This window comes from Anopheles marshallii, chromosome 3 (genome assembly GCF_943734725.1).
Source record: "Anopheles marshallii chromosome 3, idAnoMarsDA_429_01, whole genome shotgun sequence".
NCBI lineage: Eukaryota > Metazoa > Arthropoda > Insecta > Diptera > Culicidae > Anopheles > Anopheles marshallii.
The window spans coordinates 52,044-72,563 of record NC_071327.1 but is presented as its reverse complement, the minus strand read 5'-3'; positions in this window follow the sequence as shown (position 1 = coordinate 72,563).

Sequence of the window (20,520 nt, the reverse complement as noted above, 5' to 3'; positions counted from 1 at the left end):
TTGATATATTACTTTATGCTATAGTGGCAATCACATGTGGAGGCATTGATTATAGAGGCTAGAGAGGCTCATATTTTCAACACCAATTAAATGGAGAGAGAAAGATAGTTGTAAGCTGCAAATGATAAAAAAAACTAGTTAAATGTTATTGTTTTCGTAGGGGTTGTGCTGAAGACATCAGTCAGTCAATTTACAAAGAGCGATATTAAAATTATAAATGAATGAATGTTATTCCGAACTTTATGGTTCCAACCTTAAGGCTGAGAAGAGATGATGGTTTCAAATTTAATAAAATAGTAATTGTGTTATAATATTTGTATTTGTCCTTTTCATATTTTTAACCCTTTTTTATATCATCTTGTTGTCTTAAAAAAATAATTGAAAAATGAGGTATCTTTCATACATTAGCATTTATCGTGAAAACAATTTAGGAAAACAAAAATTGATAAAAAATGCCAAAAAAAAAATAAAATAATGCCAAAGTAGCACCCAAACTGTAACCATCATCAATCATCCCACACATGTTGAAAGCCGGCCAGCCAGCAATAAATATTTACGAAGCTTTTGCAGAAATTGTTGTCCAAAAAATCCATTAAATTTTTAATTGTGCACTTGAAGCTCGTTCAACTTTTTTCCAGTTAGCAACTCGTCTTGTTGGAATGTGATGAGACCACTTAGTCTTCTAAGCTTTGTTTATAACCATGTAGCTAGCGAATCGAGGTATTGATTTTACTCTACCAACATACCGAATCATCGGACGTTAATAAAATTCGCTTCTGGTTTCGAACTGCTTCTGATTATGTTAGTGGTTGTTGGCATATTATCTCGGAAGCAACTACGCAAAAACAGCGTTCACCAGAGTCAAAATTGTTTCACATTTTTCCTAAACCAACATTCATGCACCAGAGCCAGAGGTCAACATACCAACACAGCAGGGTGGTTTTATACACTCGGAATACTTAAAAAAAAAGTTGAATATGAGTCAATAACCGCAGATTCACTTACTGAATACAAGTCAAATGGATTGGCTCCTCTTTCTACCGATGAATTTATGTTTGTATTTTGCCTCACGAAACATGTTGAAGAAATGTTCATAGATGACGAAAGTAACTGCGACTAGTTTCCACCAGGCGAGCGTGCTACCAGCTCGAGGAACATGGTCGAGACGCGTACCCAGGATGATAAGTTTGCGTAGCTAACCAAATACGGTAAAACGCCATCTGTTATTACCGGTGCATGTGTTTGAGCGCATCTTTGTGTTATAGAAAGCAAAAGTGATCCCAAGTATGACCTCTAGGACGACGTTGCGGACATTAGAGATTGCTGATGTACAGACGAAATGGTCGGACGTAGTTTGACAGCAGCCACCCGTTTTAGCCAGCGCCATTATTTTTCTTCGGTACCCATTGGTTGGCAGCATCCAAGCTTGAATGAGAAGCCAGCCCAGCCCTGCCGTAGAGATTTGTGATTAAATTCTCGTTTTGAATCGAACAGGTTGACCTCTACGGGACGAGGTAGAGCGTATGAAAGAGAAAGAAATTTGCGCTAGAGTGACAACACAGACAAAAAACAATGCTGCGACCGCAAAGCCTCCAGATGGCTTACGGTTCAAGTCTCTATGATTTTGCCCGGGTCGACTCTGAATACTTCATTATAGAACCCCTTCCTTCGAACTGAAGAAACCTGAGCTTACCACGTAAGCAGGTTCCATCTTTGAGGCTGGTTTAACTTTGAGGCAGCAATTAGCTGAAGTCACGTTCAAAACACAGTCAGTGTACGATACTATCGGGTGGAGTAGCATACTTCATCAGCAACTACACTATAGCGGAACTCTTGTCCGGTTCGGAAATAGATGTCAAACAATTTTGAAATTGAACCTCGGGTGTTTGAGGGCAAGTACGATACATGGTTTGGATGGATGGTAAGTAGCAGCAGTCCAATGCCGCTTTTGTCGCTTGGTTATTTTCTGGGAGCGTTTTCGCATGAAAGAAAGTTAAACTTCAACTGACGTCAGCGATGATTTGTGCCGTTTCCTCTGCTTCCAAAGGTGTAACATAACTTTCGCATGGATACCGTATGTGTCAGTACAAATCACATTTATTGATCAGCGTCTCAAAAAGCAGAATTTAAGGTAAGCTTTAAAGCATGATTATGCATCTGCTAGCAATGTTTTGTGTACGTTTTTATTATCATTAAAACCTTGTTGTCTTTTAAGAAAATATGTTTTTAGTGCTACCATAACTTTACCGATTGTTGATGTTTTATCAAGCTTAACAACCAAATTCCTTCTCTCGCAGTAAACAAGAAGATAGTGCAGAAATAATCATAAGAAAACGACTAATATTGCATGAAGATTAAATGGATGTGTTTTAATCGCACAGTTGTTCAGGACAAAAAACTTCTGCCAAACCACCAGTAAAATCGCTCCACTGCACAAGAACTAGAATTTATTGTGTTTCATCTGTTCGATTTATTTTTCATTCGAATTAAGTTCATGCCAAAAACTATAATGCTTTTTTCTCTATTTTCCATTTTCTCAGAGTGCCATAGTTAGAAATTGTCCAAATTCAAACATTCTATACCCATTTACACTAAAACGCATCAATCACAACTGCAGGTCAAAGTGCTAGCCCTATTCTCACAGGAATCTAGAACCATCTAGATCCACTTGCATCGTTCAGCATTATATGAAGCGTGGGCAATTTCGTCTTTGTACATTTTAATACTGAACGAGATGTTTGTGGCTTCACAAAATCAAATATGGACCATTCGTGTCCATACGTACGCGGCATCGAATGCTGTGTCATTATCGATTTTCCAACTCCGTTTTCTCCCAGTTCGAGGTCTAGGCTCGATATACACTGTTCCAATTCCAGGTCGGATTTCGGATTTATAGACGATTGGTGGCTGAAGTAGCCCCAATCAGTTACTTTGAAAGTGATCGCCCCACGAGCGTATGCAATAGCGAAAGTGAGATGGAAGCGATTAATTGTCGATTAAAACCAAATATTGTCTTAGTAGTCTGCTATTTTTACTATTTGAAAATTTACTTTATTTTTAATTCACTGATTTAAAATTTAGATGTTCACCTCGCTGTACCCCCAGTGCCCCATGTACCCTCCTATCCGCTTCTTTGCAAACTTTCTTTCCTTTCAAACTGGTATCTTCAACTTCGTTTCAGCTTATCGGCAAGACGCTGCCACAAATCTTCACCATGCGAGCCAATCACAGCATTTCCTTCAATATGCATTTACCTTCCTTTTTCAACGGTACAAAGTGTAGTTCCACGCGATTGATTCACGCCATGCCTTAACGTGAGAAACGCAATTTCTGAGAAATCTCCTTATGCCGTCGTTGACACGGGCAAAATTATGGAGTTACAATCCCGGTGAGTTTGTACACATTTCATTCATGAAACCCGGTACCCACTGTGTGTATATGTATACGTTGGACCCGTTGAAAAGCTCGGCAGCTGGAACATCTTACTGGTACCGGATCATGTGATGCTCAGAAGGATAGCATAATAACGATCTCGCATGGTGCTCTTCCAAACCGGCATGAACTAGCCCGCATATCTTGCGGTTCACTGATCTAGAGAAACTCGGTTGCGTGTACACATGAATGGCCAAAGCATTGACTCTCCAAACGCGCACGAGATGTTTTTTTAAGTTGTAATAGCGCCTTGCCTAACGTAGGGTCACACAAACACAACCACAAAAAAGACAAAAACCACACTTAATTGAAGCATAAGCTATTTGTCTTGTATCTTTTCAGTTGTGTGCCATGACTCCTTCATCTTCATATATTTATGACACTAGTACAAACCATGGAACGAAGAACGTCCTATGATTTTAAAAGGGTGTCTTATTTACAAAGCATATCGAAAATAAGCACTTTTCAACCAATAAGTATTTAAACTATTAATTATTACACATAATTGATGCGTTTTTATTGCCAAACTTTATTGAATTCAGGATTTATTGAAGATAAATGGGTTCAGGAGGCAAAAATTATTTTGGCCTTAATGGTTGATCAAGGACTAGATTTGACAGAAAGCTTTACGAAAAATCTCATACATTGCGTATAGTTCAAATCGACAATAATAATCGTCTAATAATACGCGCGACGCGCACAATACAAATATATTTATACCACATTCATGTTTTTAAAAGTTATTTTTAAAGTTCGGGACAATTTATTGGCAATTTTAAAAACATAACATAATTTCATTTATGTGATTTTAATGTTTAAGCTTTGTTTGGCAAATAGAGATATTTGATCGTAATGTACATAAAGACTCCTCATATATTCTTATTCTGTGCCAGCAAAACAACCAGAACAGGTTTAGTCCATGCCTGCCAATTCTGGCTTCCTTTGACTTTATTTACGCGTTGCTGGATCGTCAGTCTTGTGTATGTGGAATTGGTGCGCTTGGGATTTTCGATCGGTCCAGTCGAGTCGTGTTTGGAGACTTTCCAAAAAAGTCTCTAAAGTTGGAGAATACATTACAGTTTTGATAAACGATCTGAATGTTCTACTGATAAGGCGTAGGGCACCGTTTGTTTGTCAATAAAATTCAAATAGCACATGAGAGTTGAACCTTCAACCCATCGCACAGAAGTGCCAACATGAAGCGATACTGTGTCCATTGGTGTTTACTTTTTTTTAATCGAGAGCATTCAATTCGGACCGGGATAATGTTTATTTTTCGGAGTTATAAAATGTAGGAGTTGAAAACTATCTCATTTACGCTTCTGCACGCAACACATTCCACGAAAGAAGTGATTATATAATAGATGATGCAAAATTACGCACAAAGCGTGTTGCGAAAGTAAAGTCAACTTCCTTTTCCGATTGTACATCCCTTGTGGCAAGGGATTTACGGAATCTTTAAGCATTTAACGATGATTACACATTTTTGCAATTTAGTTGGAATCATAAATGATTTGATGAAACTTATGCAAATATGTGTACGTTCATTTTCTTCTTCTTCATCGGCACAACAACCTCAAGAGGTCGAGCCATGCCATTTCTGGATTTCTTTGACTTTATTTACCCTGAGCTGGATAGTCAGTACTGGGTACGTCCTGCGCGTACGCATCATACGTTCATTATACACATATATTTCCGGAAAAAACTTCAATACCATGAAAACGATCAATATGGTTTCTTTCATTGTTACTGTTGTGCAATTAACTTGTAGGCCATATGCTGCGAATCATTCGCTTGACTGACGAAAATTGCACACTTAGCACTTAAGAAATACTGCAAACGCTCACTGTTTAGGCAGTGATTAAAGTGACTCTGATGGTGCTAAAAATTCGGTCTGCATAAACATATCACCCATAACCCAAACCCTACTAAATCCTACTATGACTGAGCTTGTTCCACCAGTTCTCAGTGTGAAGTTGATGTTTTTTGCTCCAACATAGGAAAATAAAACCGGTCCAAGAATCTGGAACCGGAAGTGCGATGTGGTCACTACACGAACAAACAACAGTACAGTGGATCATTTACTAAGCCTAACGGTGCCCACGATGTGTGCATACTTCATCCCACGGATTCAACTTGTATAGCGAATCTATAGCGACGGTGATGATCTATCACATCTACACATGCTGCTCAACCAGCCACACTGTACCATGTCATTCTTCGTATCGCTATCAACACTGGATTGCTAAACCATCTCCTCAATTGTACACTTGTGCACAGTTTACAAATAAAGCAAATCTATAAGATGAAGAAGACCGGGTAATTAATGGGTAAAATATTCGGTGCACTGCACATGGAACACACACACACATGGAAAAGATTTATATATTTTATAATATAATATCTATAACTATGAATTCTTCCCTAGAGGCAGATAGATGTTTTTATGTTGATGTTGCAAAGATAAAGTTAAACTTTTTGATTAATGCAGGACTTTATTCGTTTCCGTAGCAGAAAATTGACAGTAGCATAGTATATTTTTTTAGCATCCAGCTCTTCAATTATACACTAGTACTTTTGTTACTAAAATTAACTTCTGCATAAGCACAATAGAGCTTACTATCGCATATTCCTAAATGTCATTGACTGGTATGACAGGTACTTAAACTGTTCCCAGTGCATAACAGAAACATTTTTCACAGCCATTTTGCACTGGTATGGTTATTTCGCAATATATGTGTGTTTACTTTAGTCATCCCAGTTAAAGCTGCTCACTGTCCAAGGTGACATAAATGCGCGAATGTAAATGAGCAGCACCACTGAAATGACACCTGAAAACTTTAGGTCTATGAAACAAAATATGCTAGCAGATGATGAGATATAAGACGAACAAAATTTTAAAAAAAGCAAAAACACCACAACGCCGAAGTTGTCGTGGTAGTAGTCTTCTGATTGGAATGTGTCACATTTGCATACCGGTTTTCTGCCGTAACGATCGTTTTAAACACAGTAAAAGAAGTCACAACCGAAGAGGATCTTCGGCCATTCGAAACGGATCACGATCATCCAACGTCCTAAGCCTCAGCGTGAGGTGAATCTCATTAATTTCTTCAACACCACTTACCACCCACTACATCTGTCTTATATCGTGGAGGAAGGTCAGCCAGTGCGTAAAACAGCGCAGAACACAACAACGCTATATTCGAAAGCATCAGTAGAAGAAAGATCATCAGGCATGCTGGGAAATTAAAACCATACTCGGTTGCCAACTGCCTAACATCGGAATCTATTGGGATAATTCCGTAGATCAAGATCGATTCCACAAAAAATGCATTTGCCATGTAACTAAATCATGAGCCATACTCTCAATAGAAGGTTCTTAAACTCAAACAATTTTTTTAAAACAACAATTTTACATGTTCTGCAAAGTGCAAATAAACAATAACATCTTTAGAGAGCAAATCCCTTATAAAATCATGACATATCGAACTGATTGCAATTGCTTATGATCGTTAGCGGTTTGCGTTAAAAATATTCTGCTGTCAAAAGATACAATATTCTTTACATCTTTGTTATGTGTTATGTGTTATGATCTTTGGTGGAAGCTATCGGTAATATTCAAAATATAACGCATAGAGTGGATTAGCTACAAAAACACTACTAAACCCCTCTATTGCGGTTTAATGGGAGAATCCATCCATCTTATCTTTGAGGCTTATTTCATACAGACATCCTGCTAATATTTCAGTTTTATGAAAAGCATAAATACTTTTTCACAGTACTTAAAAATGTTATGTTAATTGATACAACCAAACAGCAAGTGTTAATGAACCTCAGAATTGACTGCATGAAAAAACATTAGAATCATTGGGTATCCCTCGTATATCCACTTCTACGCACGCGTGTCTTAAATTATGGTAAGTCATACGCAGTGTGAGTCTTTCGCTTAACCATAGTTGTCACACGCTTGTTCAAATCGCTTATAACTAATTTTAGAAGCTCTAAACGCGACGTAAATAATAAACTTTTCTTAGCGCCACTGTCAATTCGTTTAATCAAACCGGGCCGTTAATTATTTCACTACTGTGTAACTTTTTTGACAGTTCGTGCAAGTTATTGTTGACTAAATGTTGCATCCATGTAAAACAGCTTAATGTAATCTTTAGTTACAACCATTACTGCCAAGCCTTACTTGAGCGAAAAAACAAAATTGCACCACATTGTCATTACAGCATTCTTACCACAGTTATTTGCATTATTGTGTTAACAATTTCTTTAATTATTTATTCCTACTTATCCCTTCCGAACTTCTGCTACATTTAACCTACATAGTACATCAATGTGATACTCTATGCACTTTTTTAGTGAGAATTCCAACATGCGTAAAAGTGTGTCTTACCACACCATCTACCAAACCATACCTCAGATCAACCTGTTTGATTTCACTTTCGCTCCATAACTTTCCTCCCTCCAATGTGCACGATCAAAATAATCCAATGGAGATGACAAGAGTCTCAGGAAAATAAAAAACGAAGAAGTCGAATTGGACGTGCACAGAACCACGTCCCAGTTACACCCGCAAATTGCGCGAGACAAAAGCTCCACAAAAAAGTGAAAATTAATTAAAATCAATGCCAAATCAAATCACCGACATGCGTCTTCCGGCAATTAAATCAACAAACTAGGAAGGCAACCGAATTCATTATCAAAACACGGTTGTATTAAACTCAGCGGTTTGATTTTCTCGAAGTTACTACACCTGCCCTGTTTAACAGCGGTTAAGGATTGGATTGTACAGCAGTAAAATATAGCGAATATAACTCCAGTATCTACAGCATTTGGACCGTGAATGAAAACACACATTTTTTTATCCTCGCTCACAATGTAAAAGAGAAACTCTTTTACGGGGTTGGCATTTGAGAAACTGAAATATTTGACCATTAGGGCAGAATGCAAAGAGAAAATAGCAAAATATCATATCTTGGTGAAAAGGGTCATTTACCGGATTGACTGGTTCGTTGGATGCGCTGCCATTGAGAAGATCATCAGAAAATTTCAACTCCGACGAAAAACGAAGTTGCTGGTCTAGTTATATTAACAAAACATTGAATAATTCATCAGCCCACGTTCGGCAAACAGTGCTTCTGCCCACTCAAGGGGAAGTTACCGCACATGGCGCCAGGTTCCTTTTGTTCGCCATTTCGCAGGTCACTTTTAATCAATTTCGCTTTTCTTATTCAACTTTCAACAAAGTTTTCCACCTTTACTCGCGCCTTTAAGTCCATTGTATATTCAGTTGCAAACATTTTGCGCCCGATTCTTTCGAGCAGTGTACATTGTGATTTTGTAAATTTTGTAGGTTTACTTCCAGTGGCGGGTTGTTGCAAGAAAACTTTTTTTTATCGCCATCATGCGCCACTGTGGTCGTGCAAAAGCGAGAAAACTCTAAAAGGCGTTGATCGAACGGAAAAGTGCTTTTCCGACCGATTGCATCGTCTATCGTTGTTGAGCTGTTCTTTGCATATATGTTACTAGCTACTTCGTAAAGGAAATTTGGCGTGGAGGATCAAAAGATTCAGCGGGATTCGAATTAGTAAATAACGCAAATTAACATAAGGTTAAAACAGTTTAGAGATACAACTTACCATTGTCTCTATCATCAATGTGCCAATTCTACTCAATTCAGCAATATTTTAATGTAATTTTATGCCGAACCGCTTAAATAAAAATTCTTGTTATTATTGCTCCTCCACAAGAACCACAAGGCATACATTTTTAAAAGTAAAATAAAGCGCATTGGATCGTAATTTGCCAGGTTAAGCTATTTTAGCATAAATTAGAAACCTCAACCTTAAATTCGGTTATGGATCGGATTCACATTCAGATTTGATTTCCCTCTGCGTCCATATGCGCTCTCTTCACGGCATCTAATGATTAAAGTTGCGTTTCGCCAGGCACTCGTAAAAACATCAAAACGAAAATGCGAAAATGCACTTCTAGCGCGAGCTCGCACGCAACTTGAGGCCAATTTATTTGGGAATCGATTTTTTGACTCAAAAGCTTTCCAAACTTTCACGCAAAATCATCGAACGAAAACACGCATAACAGTAACACTATTTCAAAACCTTCAAAGCCAAAGCCTTTGCTGCATCGGACACAAAAAAAAATAAAACAAAACAAGTGCATCATTTATATTCAGCTACACTTTCTCCTTCATATACACTGCATACATGAGGATGGCGCTTCCGTCCAAGTGGACCAGGATATTCACGAAATGGTTTTGCAAACTGACCGCGTTCGAACTTATCGCAGCGCGAAAGTCATACCAATTTTTTATTGCTTTACAAACCGTGATATGCCTGCATCAAGTGCGTTTTACTTGCGCCTTCCCGAAAATACGTTAGGAACATAAAGCGCTCCCTCTCTCTCTCTCTCTCTCTCTTCTTGACGTAACGACCTTCTAGGTCATGCCTGCGATATCTGGCTTACCAGATTGAATTCTACTACGTAGCTGAGTGGAACGAAACAGTAAAACTATATCAGTCAGTCCTACGTACGGGGGATTGTTCCGGATGGAGTTGGTGCATGGTTCTGTCGTGTAAAGACCGGCGCCGCTACCAATACACCGTCGGCCGCACCGTAAAACGCAACCACGTTAACTATTTGCAACCGCGTTGCATTTTAAAAATTGTATAAGGAAAAGTGCAGTTTTTGTTGCCAAGCCGGAACTTGACACAAATGCATCACTTTTCCGTTGGGCAATAAACTAATTACAATTACAATTAAAACAAGTCAACTAGAGTGAGGAATTAGAAAGGATAACTTTTTATCTAAAAGTTGTATTAACAATCTAGTGAGTCCACCATTTAGTAAATCTTTATAATCCATGGTTATACGTGGCTTCATAAATATCACATATTCAATACCCCCTTCGTCCAGATGGAATGTGCAAAAACCAGTTCCGACGAAGAAAGCGTCCAACATTGCGATCAAGATGAAAGCGATTGCGTGAATGCATTAGCCAGGTGGGTATTGTTTTATTTGCTGCCTTAACGCACCTCTTCGTAATGCACTAATTAATCTGTACTTGCCTTTGATGTCTCTGTGCCGGTTTTGCGGTATTTGATGATGACTTTTGAAATTTTGATTAGGCAAATCGAAGTATTTTAATTATTTTTGCACTACACAGATGTTGGTGGCACACAACACATTTTTATTGTTGTAGGAAGGTTTGCTTATAAAGACCTGAAATTACCTTAATTTGAACCTTAAAGACTTTAAAGACCTTAGTTTGAACATAATGCAACATCCGGGGCGGCCAGATGATGTATCAGTGGAGGCGGCAGTTTTCACACGACTTGACCAGTCCAAAATTCCTTTCGGATCAATGTTCAATATCAAAGACTGACTTTCCGTGGTAAAATAAGTCTAGTAAGTCAGAAGAAGCCTCTCAATTGGTAAACATTTGAGTGTCATTATTTGCAGTGACGCATTCACAGAGTGTTTTATTTGCAGGCCAATTGCAAACTTATCGCCCCACGAATGTGGTGACCGTGATGATTAAGAGCTTATTGATAATCACGTAAGTAAATGTGTACACAAAACGACTCGAATCCACCCAAGGTATAACATCTACAAGGAATGAAGCGCAATTGTACTTTAATAAAAAAAAAAACAATAATCTGCAGAATGGTTTGGGAACGAACTTTACCATTTCTACATATACTCAATTCAGACGCTACCGCTGTACAAACTGTAGTCCAATTTGTCAGATTACTGAATATGTAATAAATAAACCATTCCATTCCTTTTACATATCTACCTACAATTGTAGTAATGTCTCCAAACATATTGCTGTGCTATGATCGAATCACTCGTACGCATGCAAGATACAATCCTCGCATATTTTGAAGAAAATAATTAATTCGGTTTGAAACTACAAAAAAAAATAACCTTTACCATACCACGACGATAAACACACACGACATCACAAACTACCGAAGCGAAACAGGTTTTTGACAACTCCGATGATGATGAAAAATAAATGGAACAAGGAACAGGTTTGTGAATAGTTTTTTTTTTTTATACAGTGCAGCTCATTCTTTCCAAAATAAAAAATCAGGCCCTTTTCTGGAGATTTTTCTCCCCAACGAGTGAGCTTTCTTGAAAGAGCTAATTGTTGTGGTAAGAGAGGATGGCGACAAGTTGCTCAAAATGAATGGATGCTGAAAATGTGCCATTTAACCGGGTGTCTGTTTATCCGCACAGCTCGAAAACGACAGTTTTTCGATAAATACCGATACCGACAGACGGAAATTTGAAATACCGATTCCGATGGACAATACCGATCACGGAAGAATTAAAGACCAAGTTTTATAAGATAAAATGAGCCCCAATTTTAAAATAAAACAACTGCAATTTATTTTGCAACAGTAAAACACATAGGAAAAATACATTACACACTAATAATAAACTAACCATCATATATTAAGTGATAATTTCATGATTAAACGGAGATGTGCAAAGCTGGTTACTATTGAGTTTAATATAAATTAAATTTGAAGGACACAATTATGACAAATGAAATCTCAAATCGGGATTGGGCAATTATTTTTTAAATCGTCACATTAGTAAAATATTTCAACACACCGTTGCCGCAACAGCCAACTGTTTCAATCGGGAATGGAATCTGTTCAAAATTTTAAATTTGAAAAAAATGTCCAGGCAGCTTGCACATCCTCTACCAAGACTAGCATAATTTAACGCAGAACCCCAATGCTCTCCTTTCTATTCATCATTCCTAATCGAACAAGTGGCATGTACACTTGCACGGATAAGAAAAGATAAGTATTACCGAAAATGATCTAACAATCCTTGAAGATTATGATGAGGAAAGATGAGGAATGATTATGTACGCTATAGTGGCTTCCGCTTTGATCGCACTGTGAGCACTTGCAACACAGTGCAGTTTTTGCACACTGTGTGTATTTTAGACACTTTTACAACGTTGGCTGCCGTGGCTATCCTTTTTTATATCCACAAGTATGCAATTTCAATGTAACACATATGGAGATGACTTGCATGCACGAATCGCGTGGCAGCCAACGTGAAATTAGTGACCATTACGCGTATCACATACAGTACTTTTGTCTCGTACCGATTATGCATTATGCGTGTGTTATCACAGACGCGCGTTTGTTTGTTCAGGGTATATATCTCTCGGGAGAGATATATAGATAATATTTTGACAGTTCATGTAGTTTTGTACGTGGAATTAATTTTTTTACATGCCAAATTTCAAATTTTCTAAAAGAAGGTTTCATTTTAATATTAAAAACATTATTTTGTTATTTGTTTCCATTATGACGGCTAAAGGCCGTATGGTCTATTCAAAACATTAATTTTGGTAAAAAATTACTGGCCATTCTTGTTGAATAAAAAAAAAACATACAAACCCACTAATGAAATCTGCTCGAAACCAACACACGCAATACGTGGCTTAACATCACGGAACAAAGGAAAAAGACCTTTGTGATCAAATCTTAAAGCAACCCATACTAGTATAGAGTAACAACACAACAACAACACACCGTTTCTACTAAAAATCAAAAATTTGAATTAAACACACTTCTTACTTTTCCTTCAACCAGTAAAAAAAACAATGTAGAAAATTAAAAGCAACCCCCAGCCAGCAAAACTTCATTAAATTAAGCATAATTCATCCTTAATTTACCAAATAATTTAAGGGTGAGTAAAGGTAAAATTAGCAGTCGTCAATTTACTCTGCCACGCAGTTTTGGCATGTATGCATTGGTTCTTTGAGGCATGCTGATTTTCCCTTTTATTTAACGCTTAACTCGACGGTAAATCAACGGAACATTTTTCCCTGAACATGCACCACGGCAAAAGTATACGTAATGAAATGTTTGTAAATTTTTTTCACGGCATAATTTGCATAAAACACTGTTCTAGCTGTTTCATTCTGTAAATCCTGCAGCATTCAGCGACCCAATACTTATTTTCACGATAGAACATTCATAATTGAAAATTGTAGCTTTTTTTCGACAATTACATCCAGACTTTACCAAAATTTATTTTTATAATAGTAAAATGTAACGTATTTAAAAAAAAAAGTAAAATCTGGCAAGTACAGCAACTCCCCGCTTTAAGCTAATGTTTGAGACTTAACGTTTTTCGAATTTTCGCGTATACCGAATTTCTTTAGCCACATCGTTTATACTTCATATTGAAGAATTGCAATATAACCATGTATAACGGATCAGAAAAAAAATCGTATTTCAATTAAATGGAACTAAGAGGAATTAGCATAATTTTTTATATCTTCTATATTACAGCTTTTTCAATTAGACAATTTCCTAAAATGGTAACAGCAATAGCGTCGCGGGCCGCACTGGAGGCTCTCCAGGGCCGTAGTTTGGAGATCTCTGCTATAAACAAAGTGTAGCGCTTGTAGTGTAGCGATAGTGCTTACAACGCAGTACTACTACACTACGCGCCGAATAGGCTTGTTCATTCGACACTCGAATGGTGCACGAGTTTTTATTGCTTGTTAATATTTCTCAATGTATTAGTGTTTTCGAGCAGTAAACATTATCCAGTGTGGTCTTTAGCGGGAAACAAAAGTACGAAACGATGGCACAATCCCCACAAATATTGTGCCCTTCTCCATTGAAAAGGGTAGTTCTACCTTATAAGGTAGCTCACTACCATTGGAATGGGTGTTCACTTAACTCACATGACGTTTCCGCTTTGTCAAAACTGCGCGATCAACAACATTCCATTGCTTGAACGGGTACTTTCACAAATGCATGCACAAATGAACCAACACACAAGTACGAAACGATGGCACAATCCCCACAAATATTGTGCCCTTCTCCATTGAAAAGGGTAGTTCTACCTTATAAGGTAGCTCACTACCATTGGAATGGGTGTTCACTTAACTCACATGACGTTTCCGCTTTGTCAAAACTGCGCGATCAACAACATTCCATTGCTTGAACGGGTACTTTCACAAATGCATGCACAAATGAACCAACACACCTGCAATATCACAAAGCAAGCAGCATACGCACTACTCAACGAAACAAAATGAATTGTACAACGCGCATCGCTGTTGAGATTGGTTTAAGCAGCAACGAAACCGTTCCCTCGAACCTGATTGTCACTTTGACCGGCATCCGGACCTGGATATGGTTGAAGGTGAAATTTATGTGATTTTCACTTTCACGCAGTGGCAACTGCTGCGCAATGTTTCGAGTTCCGCTCGGTTTAATTCACGCACGAACTCATAACTGACAATGCAACGTTTGAAATTAGCCACAACCACCTTGTTTAAGTTAAAGGAATTGCTAAGTTCAACCCCTTCAGAGTTACGACTTTTTGTAAAATTGGGTAAAAAAATTGTCACCTGTTTTTATTACTTTTCATGAAAGGTTTTGCTGTAAAATAACAGATAAAATTACGCTTTACCCTACTTTTCTTTTATCTTGCTTTAATTTAAAATACGCAACATCATATAAGGCAAAAGAGTTTAGCAAAAAAGAGAAGAGAAATTTTTTTTTTGTTATTCTGTTTTTTTTTTCTTCGGTAATCAACACACAAATACTATCAAACATACATCATAACCTCTATTGACACACACATACTGAGAATCGTCTATATGTGGATAAGACTAACACATAGTGAAGCATGAATAAGCAATGAAAAGAAGAGCCCGAGCAGTGCTTAGGCTTGACAAAAAACGCGATCAGCTACCTCGAGCACTGCTCGGACTAGACTGTCTGAGGGTTAAGAGCTTGCAGACACCTAACATAAGGTCATGTCGACCTTAAGTAATTGGCGCTTTCCTATGTAATACGCAATGACATCAGATCACTAGCACAACGACACACCTCTGGCGTACAGAACCGATCATCCTACGAAGGGATTATAGGTCTGGACTCGACACATACACACACGCGCGCGCACACACACAATCAAAATAATCCGTCATCAAACCAAAACAAAACTGAGGAAACAAAAGTGAATAACACACGCACTAACGATAGCGGCCAAACACGCACCTCTCGCTGTGGGTAGACGTGGAAAGAATAAAATAAACGTAAACACAGCCACGTTTACATGAAAATAGCGCGCGCGAAGCAAAAATGCGACCTATCCCGTTGAAAGCTTCAAACTCTTCTGAGAGGCGCAGCGCCAAGCGCAAACACTTGACGCATTCCACGAGCGAAGGAATCGTTGATGTTTGCTTTTGAATAAAGGAAACAACAGTGGGCGAATAGATTAGGACCAACTGGACAAAATCAATTAATTTATTAAAATAAAAAAAAAAATCTTCAATTTGCATTGTTCGTATATGCATGCAATTGCATATTGCACGTTCGCATATGCAGCATATGCTCTTGTTCGAGCTAAAAACTTACAATGCTTCCTTTCTTGTGAAGTGTAGCACGTTCGTAATGAAGGCAGTTTTGTTTAAGAGTTGTTAAAATATGTATGTCATTTGCTTATCTAACCATGCTAGAGCCATGCTCCACAAATCGGCGCTATATTTATTTTAATCATAGTTGTCTTATCTTATGTTAATGAAGATGTTATTACTTGCTATGTAGTAACAGTAAAGTAAAATACAATAACTTAACGATACGTTTATGTCCCACAGAAAAAATGCGATAATCCAGAAATGAATTATTTTGCCCTACATTTCGGCACTTGATGCACTATGCTTTAGTGGATCATAGCAGTTGATCAAATTCACCTTGAATAGCACGTGATACCTCACGCATACGTTCACAGCTACGCAAGCCAACAAAGCAGATAAAACCTAGAGGAATTTTATTTTAAGAAAGAGAGAGTAATATGAATTCAACATCATTCTCACAAACCTAACTTCTCTTACCGTGTCTACACCTGTACGGTTTGATTATCGCATCTATATCACTGCTACTGCCACAATCTGCTGTTCAGTTGTGGTGCGTCAATGGTTCATGGTTTTCTTTTCTTTCCTACATTCCTTCTACCCTGTTGCGAGGGCTACCGTCTTAACTACATTCATTTCTATCACTGAAAATCATTCTACTTTTGTTTTTATTCCCCCTTCTTCTATAAACATCATAACAAACGACAGTCTATAGCTTTTCCACACGATGTGGGTTATATTCGTCGCAAGGAAACAAAAACATAAACATTCTAAAGCCGAGATCCACCAGTAAAGGAAAAGCTGTGAAAAAGCAGCTTAAGTGCTTTCAGAGAAGAGCTAAGAAAACATAAATGCAAAAGAACGCATTTTGAACAAATTTAATTCCAACGACCAATGCTGAGATACGTTATAACAGCGGCAGGACTCTGACTCTCCTCTGACCACCTGTATCCATTGGAGCTTGAATTCAAACTTTGTTTATTTCCCAAATTTATTTATGATGCAGCATGTAGAGGACCGATAATATGATAAAGAGTACAGTAATGTGGCAACATAATAGCTGCTACGGACGAACAAAGACAAAGGTAGTCGGGAACACTTGCGGCAGGTAAGAAGTTGTACCATGTTTGATTTATTTATTTTTTATTTATTTAATATCCAGTCCAGGTGGGACCGCATATACAAGCAATAATAAAAAATCCGCAATAATTTGAAACAAGGTAGTTTGCTTTCAATACATTTAATGTAAGCAACGCAATACGACAACAAAATATAAGTATGTATTGGAGCATGCAGTGGAAATGTAGCAACAATGTTTTAATACTATCTTTGTATGTCAATAGGTCAAGGGATAGTAAAAATGTCGTGCAATAGCATTTCTAATAAGCGGCGAAGCGTTACTTACTTATCTATCGCTCATTTTTACTGCACTCATTGTAACATATGACGAGCTTGCAAGTAAGCGGGTGGAATTCGTATCGATAAGCTTTAATAGTACATTTTTATCTATTTTCAAATGCTTCAATAATTTCTGGAATGTCGCATTCCATTTGCTATCAATTTTCGGTTGTAAACTATGACGTAACTATTGAGAAAACTGATGAACACTCTCCAGCCGTCATTCACGCCGCACTTGGTGCAATCATGTAATTCGTTCGTTCATTCATGTGCATTCTTTTTTGTTCCCCACAATTCGTGCTTATTTAAGAGAATCCGATCTACTGGTGAAGGCTTATAACAAGCTCCAATGTTTTACACGTCGGCGTTCAGTTCAGTTTCTATTATTGGTTTAAAAAGATTCTGTCATTTATAGCTATCCGGCATGCGGCCGCTCCGCAGTTGCCCGGATAATCGACTGTACTTATAACTGAGATTCTACTGTACTTATAACTGGAGCGTAACCTCCAAATTACTCTGCAACGATTTGATGCAACTAATTTGAGGCTACATAACGATTGCACTGAGGAAAACATGCATCTTCGCAACAACAATGTTTTTAGTTCACAAAAATTAAACTATAATTGCACGATACAAAAGACAAACCAACCACCAAACTCTCTGCATAGCGAAACGCAAACTCTCTGCATCCCGTTGTCGTTCGATAGAATGTCCTCAACAATAAGAAATTGCAAAATGATTGAAGCAAAACGAGAGCAACCGATGTAAAAATGTGACTGAAAATAGTTGCAATAGTAGTGCACCATCGTATATTGGTAATCAGTATAGCAGGGCTAGGTTTATTGCGTGTGCTTATGTTATATTTATTGATCAGATTATAAAATGGTTGCTTTTTCTTCTTCTTGGCGTAACAATCTACTAGGTCATGCCTGCCATATCTGGCAAACTATACTGATTTTACCACGTAGCCGGATAGTCAGTCTCTGCTACGGGAGTTTGGTCCGGAATGTTTTTTGCACCGGTTCAGTCGTATGGAGACCGGCGGCGCTACGAATACACTGGTTGGTTGGTTGATCTCAAAAGGTTGCTTACAGGTTATAAGTTATAAGTTATAGCGCTTCTCTAGGCTTTTGGAATATTTTCCTGTATATATATAAAAAAAATTTTTTGACTGAATTACACTTCACATGTAGAGTGAAGATCTTCTTTTATTCCAAAAACTTACTTAGAAGTTTGTACATTAGCAATTCAAGTTTATCCAAAAATTAATAATAGAGCTGGGAATGCAAAATGAAACCAAAATTGTTCTTTATATCTTAAAAAACAATACCACTTTTAACAGTTATTATTTACTCGTTTTATTATTTATTCAAATGAATCAATTATTTTATTGTGTAGCCAACGCGAAAAGAATGAAACATAATTAGTACCTAAACAATAGGCATACTCCAGTTTTTTTTTAATCTGACAAACGATTTCCTCCTTCAAATACCCACGAAATGGTAAAATTAGTACTTCATTACTTAAGAACACAAAACTAAGTCTCACGATAAACAGTTCATCAAAATTGTCGGTAATTTTTTCATTTACGTCAGTTATATGATGTTAACAACAAAGTGCACACACTCCATTCCATCATTGTCTAAATCAATGGATGCGTAACGAACTTTCTTCAAACAAACTTCTGCTACGCCTTCATCTTGATGTGATTGTTTTTTTCCGTATATACAAACCTCCTTGAAAGAAGCATCACATACAATCGTTCAACACAGCGCAACATTCTGAGCTAAATGAGATTATATCCACGATGAACCAACTGGAATAAGCAAGAAACAATCAGCTGCACTATACGTAGGCAAGAGATTATTCAACCGGCAACCGCATCATCATTATTATTGGTACATTGTTATCACAGAACTGTTTAATCACTGTTCCCATTGGTTGGAATCGGTATGACATAAGAGAAACATTTAGCACGCGTAATGCACCGCAAATGCCGGGAGTAAACAACACGAAATTAAATCACTTTCCCGAGTACGATGCACCATTGTGTCAACGTAAATACATCGTGAAAGCGCATGGTAACCCGACACACACTAAAGATCGATGTGAACTGAGAGAATCCCAGGAAAGACTGCATCGTTTACTGTCGTGCAGGAAACAATCTACGGATGGTATGAGCTCATTATGTAGTCGTTTAGTTTTAGTTTGTAATAACATTTAATTTTATCTTTATTGTGTATTTCACATGACACATGGCTATTAGAAAAAATGGTTAACAAAGATCTTACTGAAACTCCAAATTATATTTACTTTCCTAGCTAGATATACGGCCCGGCCGTTCTTCAGATAATTAAATAAAAAAATTACTTTCCTAGCTATATCGAACCGGTTACACGAATGCGCAAGAGAACTATGCGGTGTAGTTAAACATCTGGTTTAACAGGATTTTTGACCTCAAGATTTTTATGTGTTGTCAACTTATATGGATTGAAACCTTAAGACAATGACGTCACTTTCTGTTGTGTACATGTGTTGTAGGTGGAATACTTCTCGGCTCTACGGTCACCCTTGATCTGCTTACTAATAATTTTGATAATAATTGTTTAGGATAGATATAACGTCTAGAGGGTAGGCAATAAAAGCGAGACAGCTAGCGCTATCTAGGCATGAAAATAAGCACTATGCGTTAGGAAAAAAGGACATGATTGGTTTTGGTATCTAAGCAACAAGGCAGATTCAACCATGTAAAATCTAAATATCGCTAATGCAGCAACACCATGGGTGGTCACTATTCATAGTGTTCAATAAACCAGTCAGTCAACAGCATGATTATGGAGATGATCCTATAACCACTCAGCTGTCAGCTCTATTGCGTGTCCTGTGGTAACGGGTAGCAAACAGTAGACACCTGGCAGCGCTGTCCAGTATGTTAAAATCAAAGTTGTTAATTTTGGCTTCATAGAGAATGCATCACGAATTCTAAAACAAATCAGTTTAGGGTGCAATCCTAAACAATAATAATAATAATAATAACGTGTATTTTAGTCTTTATCTACCGTACACAATACTTTTTTTTAAGTACTTCAGTTAAATTTTACAAAAAATTGTGTAATTTCAATAATCCTTTCAGTAATAGAATGGCTTACTGTATTATTCAGTAATGCAAATGACAGGACAGTTTACTGAAACCGTAGTAACCGGAATCTCAGATTACTCCAATACCTTTGGTTATAAAAATGATCAACGTC